We start from the raw sequence: 19601 nt of genomic DNA on the forward strand, positions 1-19601 counted from the left end.
ATTTCAAACTTTCAGTAAATGTTACACAGTATCTTCTGCATAATTTAACACAGCCTTTTTCCAAAAAAATGTCTATTTTTTAATATATAAATAAAAAATTGCAAAAAAATGTTGTGAATTTTCATTACAATTGAAAAAAAATCATCTTTAATAACTGAATTAAAATTTTGTAAAATCCCTGTGTTTAGTTGTAGCACATATTCCAATAAATAATCTGTAAAAAGTTCAACTTCCTGCCTCAAATATTTTGAGGAAAGATGTAATTTATAAGCGGTATTTTAACATTGCAAGTATAGGGCGTTCCGGAGCCCCTAAGTCCCATAGTGCTCAGAGCCATTTTTTGAAAACTTGCATCTCTCTCCGATGTAGTTGCTTGCGTTACTCTGCCTGGTCTTATCTCTCCCGCATCGTGAACGGCGGCAAGCGGCTCGTAGAGGAACCAGGACGGCTTTGGCACGACAGGGTCTCCGGAACCACTCTTCTTCTTCGACATGTAGTCGTTATGTACGCGGCGGGAGTGGGAACGACGTTTTTTTGTAATTTTGTTCAGGGTTGCCTTCGTTGTTTCCACGTTGTACTTATTTGGCAGGAAGTAAAGACACTCATTTCCCCTAATTCTGTCTTTATAATCGGCAGAACTGACAAACCAGAAACAAGGAAACGAAAGATAATCCTCCACAAAGCCAATAATCCACGGTTCTAACGCAACCGCATGCCAAAAACTGCGTGTTTCAATTGTCAGTGACAGTCAACTGTTACACGTATCCGCGTGACTCCAGTGGAGAGACTCCTGCAGCCCGTGCGCACACAGCAGACGCATGCGCGTGTGTGCACCGCTGCATGCGGCCCCTGGGCTACACGTGCAACGGCTACGTGTAAGCACGGGAAGTGGCACAGGTGTAAACGCGCATTAACCCTTAGCTACTACGTATCTTGAGAGAAACACATTTACTATGTAGGGGTCTGTAAGACCGCCTTTTTATTATTTTTTATGATGAGACCACTGTTGTGGTGAATATATATTTTCATGTCTCCCTGTTGTTGGTTACACTTCTTGGAAACAGACTTCATGGGAATTTGAATTTTATCAAACAATGCAGAATTTAAAACACTTTGAAAACAAAAACAGAACAGAATTTGCACTTTATTTTTATTTTACGTATTTCTAAAATTGCGCCAACGTCCTTGCCGCAGTGGTAACACCGGTTCCCGTCAGCTCAACAAAGTTAAGCGCTGTCGGGCTGGGCTAGTACTTGGATGGATGACCATCCGGTTTGCCGAGCGCTGTTGCCAAGCGGGGTGCACCCAGCCCTTGTGAGGCAAACTGAGGAGTTACTTGATTGAGGAGTAACGACTCTGGTCTCGGAACCTGACATACGGCCGGGAGAGCGGTGTGCTGACCTCGTGCCCCTCCACATCCGCGTCCAGTGACGCCTCTGGGCTGAGGATGATACGGCTGCCGGTCGGTGCCGTTGGGCCTTCATGGCCTGTTCGGGAGGAGTTTGGTTTATTACTAAAATCGCAGCACATACTTACCTCTCTATTGACTCACACAATGTCATCAGGAAAATAGCATTACAGATTCGCAACATAACTGTATGGAAGAACTCATTTCAGTTATGACAAATTGCATTTTGAATCAGCTTTGAATTTATTACACGTCATTTCAGCATTAGAGCGATTATTCTATCCCATAATTCTATCGAGGCAGAAATATTGCCAAATTTTTATTTTAAAAATCAAGAAGAAAATAATTACCTTGTGTATTCCTCTGATACCACGAAACAAATTTTAATTGCTTTCAACTTGCATGCATTTCATGCAGACCCTCCTACAATTCTCCAACGTAATCGGAACACCACACGGTTGCCCCAGATACGTTGTTTTCCACTTCAAATAGGGACAACAAAACGCTGATATTTTACGTTTTTCGAAACATTACTTCTGTATTTGAGGCTCATATCTCCAAGGTAGCAAGTTTTCTAGAAGACTTTCGAGAATCTTTTGCAGTCCAGGCAGCTGCAAGACAGTGCAGAGTTGCCTTGTTCTTACATTAGTTAGCAGCTTCTGTTTTCTCCATCTAAAACATCTTTCTGTTCTTACCGAAGAAGTACGCTTGTCGATCGTCGTCACCTGTGGCATGCTCAAGACTTTCAGTTTCTGTGCCGTGCCCTCGCGTTTAATTTCGCGTAATTCCTGCCGATCTGGAATCCCTCTGGCCGCAAGAGCGCATGGAGCGCTGCTGTCTCCGGCAGAGGGCAGGTCGGAGGAGGCGGTAGTCAAGGGCTGCGGTGAGATGGAGGAGAGGACTACTGTGTGACACGGGCGGCGAAGCGCGCAAATGAGGGGGCGTGCTGTTGGGGTCAGGCGTCTGCCTAGCCAAGAGTGGTGCCTTTGCTCACTGCGGGTTTGCCGGGGCCGTGAACATTGCTCCTTGAAGGCTACTTAGGCAGGACTTACAAACGCACAGTATTCGGCGCGTCCTTTGCTACTGAAGCTGCAAGCAGTTTGTGTCCATTGTGATGCCGGGTTGGAGGCCAGTGTGACCTCTGCAGGTGGACGCGGTAGCGTCTGTTGTGTGATACCCGTGGGTTCCCGGCTGCGAGTAATCTTCGTTACACCCATCTCTCGGCGCTCTCTTAGCAAACGTTTGTCAATGGCCGCTGGATTTTACGAGAAATCGCGGTGAGCATCTATTAGTGTGCACGTCGCTTGGTCGTGTGGTGGCTATTTTGACTTCGTATCCTGGTTGCCCGTTGTTATGTATATAAATGTGTCATTTATCAAGGTTTTGCCTGGTACTACTTGAGTTCAGTTCTATCATTGTGTGTGTGCTTGTGGTTGTCACTATTCCAAACTGATTTTACAATCTAAGAGCATAGAATGCACACGTAATTCCTCTGATTAACGAACTGTTCTTTATAGTCAGTGAAAAATGTTGACCGGCCGGTGTGGCCGTGCGGTTCTAGGCATTTCAGTCTAGAACTGCGTGACCACTACGGTCGCAGGTTCGAATCCTGCCTCGGGTATGGATGTGTGTGATGTCCTTAGGTTAGTTAGGTTTAAGTAGTTCTAAGTTCTAGGGGACTGATGACCACAGATGTTAAGTCCCATAGTGCTCAGAACCATATGAACCATATATGAACCATGAAAATTGTTGAATCGAGCTACCCTATTTCTGAGGCCTGTTTACAGTTACCTGTTGGCTGCTATCACGAGCTCGAGCTGTTTACTAAATTGTGTGCATCTACGCCGGCCGGGATGGCCGAGCAGTTCTAGGCACTACAGTCTGGGACCGCGCGACCGCTACGGTCGCAGGTTCGAATCCTGCCTTAGCCAAGCTTGTTTGTGATGTCCTTAGGTTAGTTCGGTTTAAGTAGTTCTAAGTTCTAGGGGACTGATGACCTCAGATGTTAAGTCCCATAGTGCTCAGAGCCATTTGAACCATTTTGTGCATCTACAAAAAAAAAGCTAAAGAATAATTTCTGCATTTGTAGTTTGTTAATTTTTACTAAATAATTAACGAGTTGTCTCTGTGTTGCAGGATAGGTGGCTGTATCTCTTGTAAATTGTTATCTTCTTAAAGATGCCTGAGTACGATGACCGAAATTTTTAATGAATGTTTCCAGTACTGTGGTAGCGGCGGCAACTGCCGTCGTATGTTAGTAGAGACGGAGGAATTATTGCTACGGTCGTCGTCCCTTCATATGGCTCTACGCACTATGGGACTTAACATCTGAGGTCATCAGCCCCTTACACTTATAACTACTTAAACCTAACTAACCTAAGGACATCACACATATCAACGCCCGAGGCAGGATTCGAACCTGCGACCGTAGCAGCAGCGCTGTACCGGACTGAAGTGCCTAGAACCGCTCGGCCACATCACGTCGCCTTCTGCCACCGCCTCCGTCATCATAAATTTGAACCACTTTCGTCAGTCGTTTTGGCTACTTCGAAGACAATGTTGCGTTGATAATTATTGGCCGTAGCCGGTGATTGATATTTGTGACACAATCATATGTTTTGCTGTTTGTAATGTAAATGTATTTCTGTAATTCATTTCACATTCTTTCCAAAAAGGAAGTGATTTCATGCTGTTGCCCTTTTGAGGTGTTTACCATCAGTTGGTTATTGAAATTTAGTCTTTTCAGTTAATGTTATTCTTCCATGTTTGCTTTAAAAAATAAATCGTCGTTGTTTTTAGGAACGTTAATAAATTCATTATGGCTCAGTACCATTCCACTCAAGACCAGCTCCCAACCGCATCTGAGTTGCCTTCTGTCGTGATGACTAAATACTCGACATCAGGGTCATTATCACTGTCATCAAAGTTTTCCGACGATTCACTGAGACATCGTTGAACATTCAAATTCATCTCGCATAGAAAACATTGATTAGAAGGTCTAGTTTTCCTCACCAGGGAGAAACCGTAATGTTCAACAAAAACACGACACGCAAACACTTTGGTACGTCTATGAGACCTCACAAGGACCAAAAATAAGAAATAAATAGGAACAACAATGCCACGTTTCTGGCATGTGTAGCTCGCCCTCCAATAGGAAGGTACATGGAACAGCCTACTTCATCTCACAGGGCCGTGTCAAATATCAGACGACAAAAAAACTGCAGCTGACTGGGAGAGATAGTCGTTAACGGTTAAAAGGGTAAGCAGGCTTCTAGCCTGTTGTTCTAAAGAGTATCTAATAATAAATCACTACTTACCGGCAGTATGTTTACAATGTACAGCCGATATTTCTTTAGGTCGGTGTGTCGATATTTTTCCCGTATATACACTAAAGGGCCAAAGATACTGGTATATGCGTGCGTATTCAGATACAGAGGTATGTAGACAAGCAGAATTCGGCGCTGTGGTCGGCAGCTCTTGTATGAGACAAGTGTCTGGTGCAGTTGTTAGATCGGTTACTGCTGCTACAATGGCACGTTATCACACTTTAAGTGAGCTGGAACGTGTTATAGTTCGCGCACGAGCGATGGACACAGCATCTCCGAGGTAGCGACAAAGTGGCGATTCTCGTATGACCATCGCACGACTGTACCGTGAATATCCCGAATCCGGTAAAACATCAAATCTCCGACATCGCTACGGCCGGAAAAAAGATCCTGCAAGAATGAGGCCAACGAGACAGAAGTGCAACGCTTCCGTAAACTGCTGCAGCTTTCAATGCTGTGCCGTCAACAAGTGTCAGCGTGCGAACCATTCAACGAAACATCATCGATATGGACTTTCGGAGCCGAAGTCCACTCGTGTACCCTTGATGACTGCACAACACAAAGCTGTATGCCTCGCCTGGGCCCGCCAACACCGACACTGGGCTCTTGATGACTGGAAACATGTTGCCTGGTCGGACAAGTCTCGTTTACAATTGCATCGGGCGGGTGGACGTGGACAGGTATGCAGACAAACTATGAGTCCATGGAGCCTGCGTGTCAGCAGGGGACTGTTCAAGCTGGCGGGGGCTCTTTGATGGTGTGGGGCGTGTGCAGTTGGAGTCATATGGTATCCCTCATACGTCTGGATACGATTCTGACAGGTGACAAGTACGTAAGCATCGTGTCTGATCACCTCCATGCATTCGTGTGCATTGTCCTTTCCGACGGACTTGGACAATTCGAGCAGGACAACGCGACACTCCACACGTCCAGAATTGCTACTGAGTGTCTCCAGGAACAGTCTTCTGAGTCTGAACACTTTCGCTGATCGCCTAACTTCCCAAACATAACCATTATTGAGCCATACACGATATTAGACAAGTGTAACAGTTTCTACATCTACATCTACATCCATACTCCGCAAGCCACCTGACGGTGTGTGGCGGAGGGCAGCTTGAGTACCTCTATCGGTTCTCCCTTCTATTCCACTCTCGTATTGTTCGTGGAAAGAAGGATTGTCGGTATGCCTCTGTGTGGGCTCTAATCTCTCTGATTTTATCCTTATGGTCTCTTCGCGAGATATATGTAGGAGGGAGCAATATACTGCTTGACTCCTCGGTGAAGGTATGTTCTCGAAACTTCAACAAAAGCCCGTACCGAGCTACTGAGCGTCTCTCCTGCAGAGTCTTCCACTGGAGTTTATCTATCATCTCCGTAACGCTTTCGCGATTACTAAATGATCATGTATCGAAGCGCGCTGCTCTCCGTTGGATCTTCAGTGTATATCGATGCTTTTTTGATGTACTGACGGTCGATAATGATATATCCTTAATTATCGACATATCGGATCCCCAATATTTATTTAAAAAACATCAAGTGTCCTAGTAGCACGTATTTCTTTCAGTACGGCTCGAAAGAGTTCCTATCGTGGGCTGTCTCGGATAAGCTTTATTCCACTTTCTTTCCCCCCAGCTCTTACACAATGAAAACTGCGGCTGTCCGATGGTGCGCAGTGCCGAAAATTAAACTTCGTTAAAAAGGAAGGCGCAGTGCGGCGGCGGCGGCGGTAGCAGATTATCCGCCAAACTGCGGCTGACAGCGGCGGATACTTGATACAGGGGAGCCCAAGCCGCCACCAGAGCAGACCAGTGGCCTACTGTAGTGGCCTGGCATGGTCTGCAAACCAACCCCCCCCCCCCCCCTCCCCCGGCTCCCTGACGTGCCTGCTGGACAGAGCCTCCGGTGGCTGCCCGCCTGGCGCTATGAAATTTAATTACGCGTCCGCCCGCGGGAGGCGCCACCGCCGCGCCGCTCAGAATGCTGGCCCGTCCCTGCAGACACCGATAAACGCGCATTCTTTGTTCAAAGTTGCGGCCCAGGAATGCCTTCCTCCTCTCCCCCCCCCCCCCCCACTCTCTCTTCCATTTTTTCCCTTTTTTCCACTGCCAGTTTTTGGAGCTGCGTCAGTCCTGCGGATCTCCAGCCCGGTGGCACCGTTATACCGCCCTCACCTCCCTCCCCCCACCCCCTCACCACTGTACGCGGACATCACTGCCTCACCACCTAGGGGCACCTCTTCCCACATTCGCTGACTGGGAAGTTTCTTCTGGATTAGTAAAACAGGTCATCCTAGGGACTTACATTGTACTGGATGTCGCTAATCATACACTGCCGTTTCTTCTGCGTAAGGTAAGCGTGTTCAGATAGAACATGTACTTCTCTCAGAAAAACTTAGGTTTTATCCAACTGATAGCTTTACGAAGAACTGAATTAAATCAGCCTTAACAAACAGAATGCAAAAAACGTGTGCGGAATAATTCAAACAACGTTCGTGGAGACAATATTCAGTTACTGGCGAGAAACCATAAACGGAGTCCCACGAGGCTCAATTTTGAGTCCACTGTTATTCCTTATGCTAGGTGATTATAATCAAACTGCAGCTACTTAAAGAGGTCAAATTTCGGCTCTAAATATCGTATTGCAGTGAAACTTCGTAGATATTCTAATGCTTTAAGGTGGAATCGGTTAACGCTTGAAAAGAATTAGTTCCAATTTTGGCCGACAGGTGCCAATCTTGCTCTGTCAGTACAACAAAGACGCGATTACAGAGATTAGGTTAGATTAGATTAGTACTTGTTACATAGATCATGAATACGACACTTCGTAATGATGTGGAACGTGTCAGGTTAATAAAAGGTGTCTATACAACATAATACATTACACAAAATATTACATGACACTTAATATTTTTAATTTTTTTGTGGGGATTGGGGAAATTACTCACTTACTATATCCAAAAAATCATCTAATGAGTAGAAGGAGTTGCCATTAAGAAATTCTTTTAATTTCCTTTTAAACGCTATATGGCTATCTGTCAGACTTTTGAAGCTATTAGGTAAGTGATCAAAGACTTTTGTGGCAGCATAATTTACCCCCTTCTGAGCCAAAAATAGAATTGTTTCCATATGTAACGGATTAGGAACGGGACATAAGCAGAAAAGTTGCAATAACTGAGAAAGGTGCACGCTATAATGTTGATTTCGTTATTAACCACCATTTACACAATTTTTTTTTCAATATAAGCACCGAAGACGGCGATGAGATGCTTTACAGCATCAGATCTGCACCTGGTGCTCAAAATTCGAACGCATTTTTATGCAGCGTAAATAGGTTCTGCGTTAACACATTAGCATACTACCAACTTTCGCTGACGTCCGATAATCGCAGCCCACATTGGATGTCCCTCAGTAGCTGTACTTCAGTTATAACCACCCACTATACGCAAACGAGCTTCAGTTTAGTATTCAATAGGCCAATGGAGTTTTTGCAGACGATACCAGCGTCATAATAAATTACGTCACAGAGGAAGCAACAGAAGCAATTGTTAATGACGTTTCTCAAAGATTTATTAAGCGTTTCTTTGAAATGAACACTCCCTTAATTCAGACAACAGAAAGATATTCATTTACACGGTAACAATTATTGACCTGTATGAACTGAAAACGTCACAACTTCTGAACGGTTTGTGCTAGGACGTTCAAACTGCACTGCTGGCCGCGGGGCGTGTTGGGAATTAGCATGCGCATCCGCATGCGCCTCGTTGTTGTCGGCCGTTTACACGTGAAAATGTCACGGTACAGCAAAACTGAAATGGTTCAAATGGCTCTAAGCACTTTTTTTTAGGTCATCAGTCTACTGACTGGTTTGATGCGGCCCGCCACGAATTCCTTTCCTGTGCTAACCTCTTCATCTCAGAGTAGCACTTGCAACCTACGTCCTCAATTATTTGCTTGACGTATTCCAATCTCTGTCTTCCTCTACAGTTTTTGCCCTCTACAGCTCCCTCTAGTACCATGGAAGTCATTCCCTCGTGTCTTAGCAGATGTCCTATCATCCTGTCCCTTCTCCTTATCAGTGTTTTCCACATATTCCTTTCCTCTCCGATTCTGCGCAGAACCTCCTCATTCCTTACCCTATCAGTCCACCTAATTTTCAACATTCGTCTATAGCACCACATCTCAAATGCTTCGATTCTCTTCTGTTCCGGTTTTCCCACAGTCCATGTTTCACTACCATACAATGCTGTACTCCAGACGTACATCCTCAGAAATTCCTTCCTCAAATTAAGGTCCGTATTTGATATTAGTAGACTTCTCTTGGCCAGAAATGCCTTTTTTACCATACCGAGTCTGCTTTTGATGTCCTCCTTGCTCCGTCCGTCATTGGTTATTTTACTGCCTAGGTAGCAGAATTCCTTAACTTCATTGACTTCGTGACCATCAATCCTGATGTTAAGTTTCTCGCTGTTCTCATTTCTACTACTTCTCATTACCTTCGTCTTTCACCGATTTACTCTCAAACCATACTGTGTACTCATTAGACTGTTCATTCCGTTCAGCAGATCATTTAATTCTTCTTCACTTTCACTCAGGATAGAAATGTCATCAGCGAATCGTATCATTGCTATCCTTTCACCTTGTTTTTTCATTCCACTCCTTAACCTATCTTTTATTTCCATCATTGCTTCCTCGATGTACAGATTGAAGAGTAGTGGCGAAAGGCTACAGCTTTGTCTTACACCCTTCTAAATACGAGCACTTCGTTCTTGATCGTCCACTCTTATTATTCCCTCTTGGATGTTGTACATATTGTATATGGCCCGTCTCTCCCTATAGCTTACCCCTACTTTTTTCAGAATCTGGAATAGCTTGCGCCATTTTATATTGTCGAACGCTTTTTCCAGGTCGACAAATCCTATGAAAGTGTCTTGATTTTTCTTTAGCCTTGCTTCCACTATTAGCCGTAAAGTCAGAATTGCCTCTCTCGTCCCTTTACTTTTCATAAAGCCAAACTGATCGTCACCTAGCGCATTCTCAATTTTCTTTTCCATTCTTCTGTATATTATTCTTGTAAGCAGCTTCGATGCATGAGCTGTTAAGCTGATTGTGCGATAATTCTCGCACTTGTCAGCTCTTGCCGTCTTCGGAATTGTGTGGATGATGCTTTTCCGAAAGTCAGATGGTATATCGCCAGACTCATATATTCTACACACCAACGTGAATAGTCGTTTTGTTGCCACTTCCCCCAATGATTTTAGAAGTTCTGATGGAATGTTATCTATCCCTTCTGCCTTATTTGACCGTAAGTCCTCCAAAGCTCTTTTAAATTCCGATTCTAATACTGGATCCCCTATTTCTTCTAAATCGACTCCTGTTTTTTCTTCTATCACATCAGATAAATCTTCACCCTCATAGAGGCTTTCAATGTATTCTTTCCACCTATCTGCTCTCTCCTTTGCATTTAATAGTGGAATTCCCGTTGCACTCTTGATATTACCACCGTTGCTTTTAATGTTACCAAAGGTTGTTTTGACTTTCCTGTACGCTGAGTCTGTCCTTCCGACAATCATATCTTTTTCGATGTCTTCACATTTTTCCTGCACCCATTTCGTCTTAGCTTCCCTGCACTTCCTATTTATTTCATTCCTCAACGACTTATATTTCTGTATTCCTGATTTTCCCGGAACGTGTTTGTACTTCCTCCTTTCATCAACCAACTGAAGTATTTCTTCTGTTACCCATGGTTTCTTCGCAGCTACCTTCTTTGTACCTATGTTTTCCTTCCCAACTTCTGTGATGGCCCTTTTTAGAGATGTCCATTCCTCTTCAACTGTACGGCCTACTGCGCTATTCCTTATTGCTGTATCTATAGTGTTAGAGAACTTCAAACGTATCTCGGCATTCCTTAGTACTTCCGTAACCCACTTCTTTGCGTATTGATTCTTCCTGACTAATTTCTTGAACTTCAGCCTACTCTTCATCACTACTATATTGTGATCTGAGTCTGTATCTGCTCCTGGGTACGCCTTACAATCCAGTATCTGATTTCGGTATCTCTGTCTGACCATGATGTAATCTAATTGAAATCTTCCCGTATCTCCCGGCCTTTTCCAAGTATACCTCCTCCTCTTGTGACTCTTGAACAGGGTATTCGCTATTACTAGCTGAAACTTGTTACATAACTCAATTAGTCTTTCTCCTCTTTCATTCCTCGTCCCAAGCCCATATTCTCCTGTAACCTTTTCTTCTATTCCTTCCCCTACAACTGCATTCCAGTCGCCCATGACTATTAGATTTTCGTCCCCCTTTACATACTGCATTACCCTTTCAATATCTTCATACACTTTCTCTATCTGTTTATCTTCAGCTTGCGACGTCGGCATGTATACCTGAACTATCGTTGTCGGTGTTGGTCTGCTGTCGATTCTGATTAGAACAACCCGGTCACTGAACTGTTCACAGTAACACACCCTCTGCCCTATCTTCCTACTCATAACGAATCGTATACCTGTTATACCATATTCTGCTGCTGTTGATATTACCCGATACTCATCTAACCAGAAATCCTTGTCTTCCTTCCACTTCACTTCAGTGACCCCTATTATATCTAGATTGAGCCTTTGCATTTCCCTTTTCAGATTTTCTAGTTTCCCTACCACGTTCTAGCTTCTGACATTCCACGCCCCGACTCGTAGAACGTTATCCTTTCGTTGATTATTCAATCTTTTTCTCATGGTAACCTCCCCCTTGGCAGTCCCCTCCCGGAGATCCGAATGGGGGACTATTCCGGAATCTTTTGCCAATGGAGAGATCATCATGTCACTTCTTCAATTACAGGCCACATGTCCTGTGGATACACGTTACGTGTATTTAACGCAGTGGTTTCCATTGCCTTCTGCATCCTCATGTCGTTGATCATTGCTGATTCTACCGCCTTTAGGGGCAATTTCCCACCCCTAGGACAAGAGAGTGCCCTGAACCTCTATCCGCTCCTCCGCCCTCTTTGACAAGGCCGTTGGCAGAATGAGGCTGACTTCTTTTGCCGGAAGTCTTCGGCCGCCAATGCTGATTATTTATCAAAATTTGGGCAGTGGCGGGGATCGAACCCGGGACAGAAGACGTTTTGATTATGAATCAAAGGCACTACCCCTAGACCACGGGTATCCTCTCTAAGCACTATGAGACTTAATATCTGAGGTCATTAGTCCCCTAGACTTACAACTACTCAAACCTAACTAACCGAAGGACATTAAACACATCCATGCCCGAGGCAGGATTCGAAACTGCGACCGTAGCAGCTTCGTAGTTAGGGACTGAAGCGCCTAGAACCACTCGGCCACCGCGGCGGGGACGTTACAGAAAAATTGGCGCATTTGAGGGGCTGAGGATCCGCATTTCGTGGTCTAGAAGTATCTTCAAGTTCAACGGGTGACTGTGTAGTGTGCAGTGTCCAGTCATGGAATAGTCGGTGTGATATTTCTTCAAGGCACAGTGACTACCGAAAGGTACGTGAAGGTTTTGGAAGATGATTTCATCCCAGTTATACAAAGCGACCTAGATTTCGACAAAATGTGGTTAATGCAAGACGGAGCTCGATCCCGTCGAAGCAAGACAGTGTTTGATGTCCCGGAAGAGCAATTTGGGGACCTCACTCTGTCTGTGGGATACCCAGAAGCTATTGGCATGGACGCCGATTCGCCGCCATATTCTCCGGATCTGAACACATGCCACTCCTTTCTGAGGGGCTATATTAAAAAGGTGTACAGCAATAACCCCGACACCATTGCTGAGCTGCAAATAGCCGTTAAGAAGGTCATCGACAGCATCGATGTTCCGACACTTCAGCGGCTCCTGCAGAATTTCCCTATTCGTCTGCGCCACATCATCGCCAATGATGGCAGGCATATCGAACAAGTGATAACCTAATTCTGAATATCTGTAGTGACGTTCACATGCTGAATACAGTGGCTGCACGCCCTAGTTTGTAACTAATTTACGTTTTCTTCATAGTACAATAATTGTCACCCTGTACATATGAACAGGAGTCAGTAAAGACGGCAGAGTGCTCCAGATACGTTGTTTTACATATTGATGGCGACTTAAACAGATACGTTGTTTTACATATTGATGACGACTTGAACTGGAAGGACCATACTACCTATTCGACGTAATAATCCATCACACGGGGTAGAAAAATTTCCGCTACCAGTCGCAATAAAAGGTTATTTATTTGTCACACTAACGGTTTCGGGCTTGCGCCCATCCTCAGGTGTTTATACATTCACGTACCTGTTTATATTGCTGGAGATCACAAATTAAACACAAAAAAATTATTTGCCGCTAACTAAACAGGTATAAGTGGGACAATTGTAAGTGGCAAGGCAGCATTTGTAAAAAATATATCTGTACTTACATAAAGATGAAGCTTCGTTATTATAGTTAAGCTGTGGTGGCAGTTTTTCCACTTAGTTACACACTTATTATCATTTTCACGTCCATATTTCAGTTTTATAAAGTTCAGCTGCATATTTCACTATTACCATGTGCGCTCGTGAAATACACTGTATTTACATACAAACATGTGGGCTGTGGTCAAAGAACTTAGACGTAGCAGGTATAAAGATGTTGCTGATACAGAAACATGTAGGTTACGGCCAAAGAACTTAGCTGTATGGGTACGACACCAGTATTCACCTATTTTGCAGTGAACACAGAGTGTGTTATGGGGCGATCACTCTGTTATATAAGTAATTCAGAAGCCAAGATCGCTTAAGCACTGTTTACTAGAGGACCGGTTTCAACACACTAAAGGTGCCGTCATCGGATGTGTGAAGATATAACGTGACAGGTTTGAGGGAGAGCTTACATGAGTTACTCTATACACAGTACTATTAGTACAACACTACATACCTGAATGTGGCTTAACAAGCATAGATCATTTGGATATAATGCTACATGAGGCAGACCAGCAGATATAAAATCATTGTCGCAGAAATAAAAATTAAAAAACAACTGCTCCCATGGTCTAGTAAACAGTGTTTAAGAGACCGTGGCTTTTGACTTATTTCCACAGTATTCACCTAGTTCGATGTGCGAAACACCCCACAAACCACAACCAGGCCAGCCGGCCCTCGTCGTTTACCCACCTGGCGCACTGATCCCGTGCCTCCCCGAATCCCGGAAACGGTGTGCAAACGCGCGCTGCTATCCAAGCAGGTAGAAAACGATCTTCATTACTCAGACTGTCAGACACGTAGAAAGTACGATATTGCAGTGCCTGTCTTAATCTGCATACGATGCGAAGTTCCTTTGGATGTGCACGGATGCCCGAAGCAACAGGCACTGCGGCGACTGCAGCCGTTAACAAACACGTGGAACGTATTCGCAGTTGCGAGTGTTACACAGCTGATGACAGTCCATATCCAGAACTGCGAATACGTTTCACGTCTTTCATAACGGCTGTAGTTGCCGCAGTTCCTGTTCCTTTGGACACACGAGTCATTTAGCTACAATATAGCAGGTCAGCAACTGGAAGCAGTTAATTCCATAAATTATCTGGGAGTACGCATTAGGAGTGATTTAAAATGGAATGATCATATAATGTTGATCGTCGGTAAAGCAGATGCCAGACTGAGATTCATTGGAAGAATCTTAAGGAAGTGCAATCCGAAAACAAAGGAAGTAGGTTACAGTACGCTTGTTCGCCCACTGCTTGAATACTGCTCAGCAGTGTGGGATCCGTACCAGATAGGATTGACAGAAGAGAGCGGCGCGCTTCGATACATGATCATTTAGTAATCGCGAAAGCGTTACGGAGATGATAAACTCCAGTGGAAGACTCTGCAGGAGAGACGCTCAGTAGCTCGGTACGGGATTTTGTTAAAGTTTCGAGAACATACCTTCACCGAAGAGTCAAGCAGTATATTCCTCCCTCGTACGTATATCTCGCGAAGAGACCATGAGGATAAAATCAGAGAGATTAGAGCCCACACAGAGGCATACCGACAATCCTTCTTTCCACGAACAATACGAGACTGGAATAGAAGGGAGAACAGATAGAGGGATTCAAAGTATCCTCCGCCACACACCGTCAGGTGGTTTGCGAGTATGGATGTAGATGTAGATGTAGACGAGTACATACATGTATGTCCGGAGGAATACTGCATCGTAGTTCCGAATAACACAGCCACTGCAGTATTTATCCGCCGACAGCGGGCAAGCGACTTTAAGTAACATGTCTCCCCCGCACGGGATCCACCTTCGTGGTCGTGGTCGATATGTATACGGCTGGAAGTAATACGATTGTTGTCTACTATGGAAACGTACACTCACGGAAACGTAAAGGTAAAAAGCTCTTGTAGTGTCTGCCAGCGCAAATTGTTGAGCATATCCGAAATGATCCCGAGCTAACTAAATGGCCCGTGATCAAATGCACCAGTCTTCTTTAGATTTTCCCTACTTCTTGTGTTGACCTGGTACAGCTGGCTGAAGATTACCTGGCCCGTGCGCAGAAATGCATTCTCGTTCTCCGTGCTTGGCGAGTCCACCCAGCTGTTCCAAAGGGGCGGCTGCCCCATTCGCCTGCAGCGTACTGAGCCCTGAGCCTTGTCCCTTACGAACGAAAAGCGTTGTCCGCCTGCCTCGGCTAAACTGTGCGAACAGAGGCGTGAGAACATCGGCTGCACTGTAAATTTTCTCAACCGATTCTGAAGAAACTATCGCCTTAAAATTGATTCTCACATACCTCAAAGCATCATTCGCCAACTTCATAAAGAACTACGTATCATATCGTTGACTATCATAGTTATTGTGATATTTATACATATACGGTACTATGTGAAATTCAAATAGTTTGCAATGAAAAATTGGGCTCGCTAAGAATATGCGTTTAGTACGTGTTAGATCACAGATTGCTGCGTATGAAATGGAGCTAACACACTGAATTTTTCTTTAAACTTAAGATGAGATCTGTGTCTACAGCCAATCTCGAGCACACGGATTATAAGCGTACTTCAATCATTCAGTAACTTCCGATCGTGTACGGGCATGATAGAGTGGAAGTGAAATATTCACAACATCCCTCTTATCTCATACCCGGTTCGAGATACTGAAACGAATTTTAGGCAAGTGATAGCATGCAAAGCAGAGTATTTGGCACACGTCTTGCAAAACTTTGTTATCTGCTTCATTACACGAGTGACAACAGATTTTTTTCCACGAAACTGTTTGAAGAGCCGCCGATAGCTGGTGAAATGAATTAATACGGGTTTGTAACAACATAAAGAAATATCACTTCTATTGTTACACCGAGCGTGAGGTTTTCTTCAGCTATTGACCTTCCTTTCCCTCAGCTGTTTGGTCCATTGTAGACCGCTTCAGGATACTGTCGTAATCGCAACTGCATTAACATATTAGTGAGTTGAAGTTGTGAATACCCGCTTTGTATGGAAAATGAAGCTAGTTTCAACGTGGTAAATGGAAAGAGAGAAAAAAAAGACGCACAAAAGGGGCGAAAATAAAGCGCTCCTTCTGTTGCAATTTAAGCGTAATTCTGTAACCCACTGTGTTTTTAATAACAGTTGACTTGCCGAATAATTTGTCGTGCTGGCGTAACCTATTAACACGATCGTTTGCAGACTCGCTACTTGTAGCTTGCACGCTCTGCGACACAGGCGTTTTGGTGGAGGCTTCAGCTGTACAAGAGCGCCGCGCCGTTGCCGACTGTGAAGGTCCCGGTCTGCCCAGTAATGGTCAACAATAGGTCGAACAAATACACTGTGAGATACTTCTTCCGTAGATGTATCATGTTTCTTCGAGCTCCGTTCAAGTAATCTCTAGCTGGCGTCTGCGCCCCCTACATGTTTGTATGCTCATTCCCACTTTACGAGATTCTGGTCAGTTGTTTTGCAGTTTTACTTTTTCCACTGGTCCGTTGCCAATAGTTCGCTAGTACAATAATCAGTATCTTCACCTGTGAAGGGTGTCTCTCCTAACGCGGAGAACAGAGGAGGTGCAGTAACCCGAAACCAGCTAAGAGGGATCGGAATATGTGAACGTTTCTGAAAAACGAGCGGTCAATGTTTTCGAGGTACTTTGTCCATCTTATGGCAAGTAAACGAGTATACGGTTCAGCCGAAGCACTGGCAAAGTGGCTAGGGCCGCGACTTCACATTTTTGCAGCCCGTTTTCGAAATCCGTTTATTAATTTCATTTTAGTTATCATTTAGCTACCTATTACCGAAGAAGTTTACTATACGCTTGTTTTTCAGTGCATAATGAAATAACGTTGTCGCTATTCGTCTACTAATTGTATGTCTGACGAATGGCTTAAAAAAGACAATAAATAAATGACAGAATTACGATTTTGTTAAATAGGGTCATGAATGATAATTTATTGAAACCCTCAGCTGCCGACAGGTGTTGTTGACATACCTCGAAGGGGACAGCTGAAAATGTGTGCCCCGACCGGGACTCAAACCCGGGATCTCCTGCTTACAGGAATGCGCACAGGTTGCCGTAACTCGGGAATCGCCAAAGTGTGCGCGAGTAATGAGTGGATGGGCAAGTATCTATTAGGTACATTACATATGTAGAATTGTGGACAGTTTGGAATGTGGGTCTCATGGGAAGCGTGCAAGGGATATCTCCCTGCAGTCGCGCTATTCATCTGTGTCCTCGGTGGCTCAGCTGGATAGAGCGTCTGCCATGTAAGCAGGAGGTCCCGGGTTCGAGTCCCGGTCGGGGCACACATTTTCAGCTGTCCCCATCGAGGTATACCAACAACACGTGACGGCACCTGAGGGTTCCAATTAATTATCATTTATTCTCGAGAAGCTGCACGGTTATCAATGGTAGCTGTTCCTTCGAGAACAGTTACTATCTTCATATAAATAAGGTCATGGTTGGAGACCGCTGCTGTTAAAGGAAATAAATTGTTGATGTGATGGTTTATAGGAACCAGTCACAAATTTATTTCGGTTACTTTATTTCAAAAGTACCGTTACCGGGTTTGAAGTTTACACATCTCATCATCAGACGGTTTTTCCATGCTTTTATCAAAATACATTGGTTTCCTGTTAGTTGCCGTGACATGTCCACCTGACGCATTTGTTTTTGCAGTTTTCTTGCAATGAAATGCATGTTCAAGGATGTTTTTATTTTCATTGTCACAAGCGTCGCACTGCATTCTAAACCACTTTCGTTTGGCCACAAAACGAATTTTCGATGTACACCACATGTTTTTGATTTCCAACATACGAAAACAAATACGCAGTTTACTAGTGTTGCACATCGAAAAATCCTTTTGTGACCGAAGAAAAGTGGTTTACAATACAGTGCAACGTTTGTGACTTCAAAGCACAACCATCCTTGAGAATGTATTTCATCGCAAGAAAACAGGAAAAATAAATGCGCCAGACGGACATTTCACGGAAACTTACAGAAACCCAATGTATAATTTCTTTTGATGAAAGCATGGAGACACAGTCTGATGATGAACTGCGAAAAATTCGAAACTGGTAACGGTGCTTTTTAAATGAAGTAACGTGGCTGGTAGCTGTACGCCACCAACAATTTATTAATGAGAGAATTATTTGAAATCGTTTTTGGAGGAATTCCTGTAGTGTATCTTGATTTATAATCAACTGAAAACGACACTTTCCGGTAAACTGAACCGTTATTCGTGGTCTGCCGCGAAACAATTTCCAACGTGTGAAATCTTCAGCAATGTTAACAATGTTAACGACGTTTCTTTCCCGAGTGAGACTGATACGAAGAATCGTCACTGTGGCAAATCTGACTTCGCATGATGTTCGTGGTGTTCTAAATTTCTAGGTTTCGAATGTTTCAACCATTCAAGGCAACGCAACGCATCTTCCTAAAGAATAAACATAAGAATAAAATGTAATAATTAACATAAGAACTGATATAAGAATGAAATACAAGAATATGAGAATTCAAAAAGATTGTGACTCCTGAAAATACTTTTACCACACACACATATATTGTATAATAAATGCATGACAGACAGTAGGAAACCCAGCCGTAATGTTACAGTTAATGCAGCATCTTTGCATCCCCAATCTTTGAACATCTGTATAGTTACCTTCTACGTACTTGGAAAGGTAAATGCAAAAACAAAATAAATAAAAAGAATAATCGGGTTTCAAACACGGGGCGCAATAATGTGAGCGCCAGCGTTTCGGCCGAATTAAAATGGTGGTGGTGGGTTCCTGTGGGACCAGACTGCTGAGCTCATCGGTCCCTAGGCTTACACACTACTCAATCTAACTTAAACTAACTTACGCTAAGGACAACACAAACACACACCCATGCCCGAGGGAGGACTCGAACCTCGAACGGGGGCAGTCGCGCTAACCGTGGTAAGGAACCCCTGACCGCGCGGCTACCCCGTATGAATTTTTTTTTACTTTGACCAACGGTTTAGCAGAAACGACCCAGTACCTACGAGTCAGCGATACACGTGATCCCTTATTTTGACTCCTCTCCCACTGAGCGAAGTTTCTGGGAAATCGTATTCTGGCCGGTCGAAGTGGCCGAGCGGTTCTAGGCGCTACATTCGGGCATGGATGTGTGTGATGTTCTTAGGTTAGTTAGGTTTAAGTAGTTCTAGGTTCTAGGGGACTGATGACCTCAGAAGTCCCATAGTGCTCAGAGCCATTTGAACCATTTCTGAAATCGGATTCTGGCATTCGCCGTGTTTTCCTCGTACGAATCGTCAGGCGTAATTTCTCTGCTGTTTCGGCAGATGCCAGCAGTTCTGTTTTTGCAACGAGTAAGTGGAGTCATTCCAAAGAAATACTGATCATCACTCTTTCATGCGCGTCCAGGCGTCCATGGAAAGCGTAG

The 19601-nt window shown here is 44.2% G+C and overlaps 1 protein-coding gene and 1 non-coding gene across 2 annotated transcripts in view; one reads left to right on the top strand and one right to left on the bottom strand.

Moving 5' to 3' along the window:
* The window catches only part of LOC124795537, a 318628-nt gene that overhangs the window by 285648 nt on the left and 13379 nt on the right, over nt 1-19601 (bottom strand). The gene's annotated exons all lie outside the window — the stretch shown is intronic.
* On the top strand, nt 17406-17479 carry Trnat-ugu. The gene has a single exon. It is a non-coding gene; the product is annotated as a tRNA-Thr (tRNA).

Source organism: Schistocerca piceifrons, chromosome 4 (assembly GCF_021461385.2).
Source record: "Schistocerca piceifrons isolate TAMUIC-IGC-003096 chromosome 4, iqSchPice1.1, whole genome shotgun sequence".
In the NCBI taxonomy this organism is placed as follows: Eukaryota; Metazoa; Arthropoda; class Insecta; order Orthoptera; family Acrididae; genus Schistocerca; species Schistocerca piceifrons.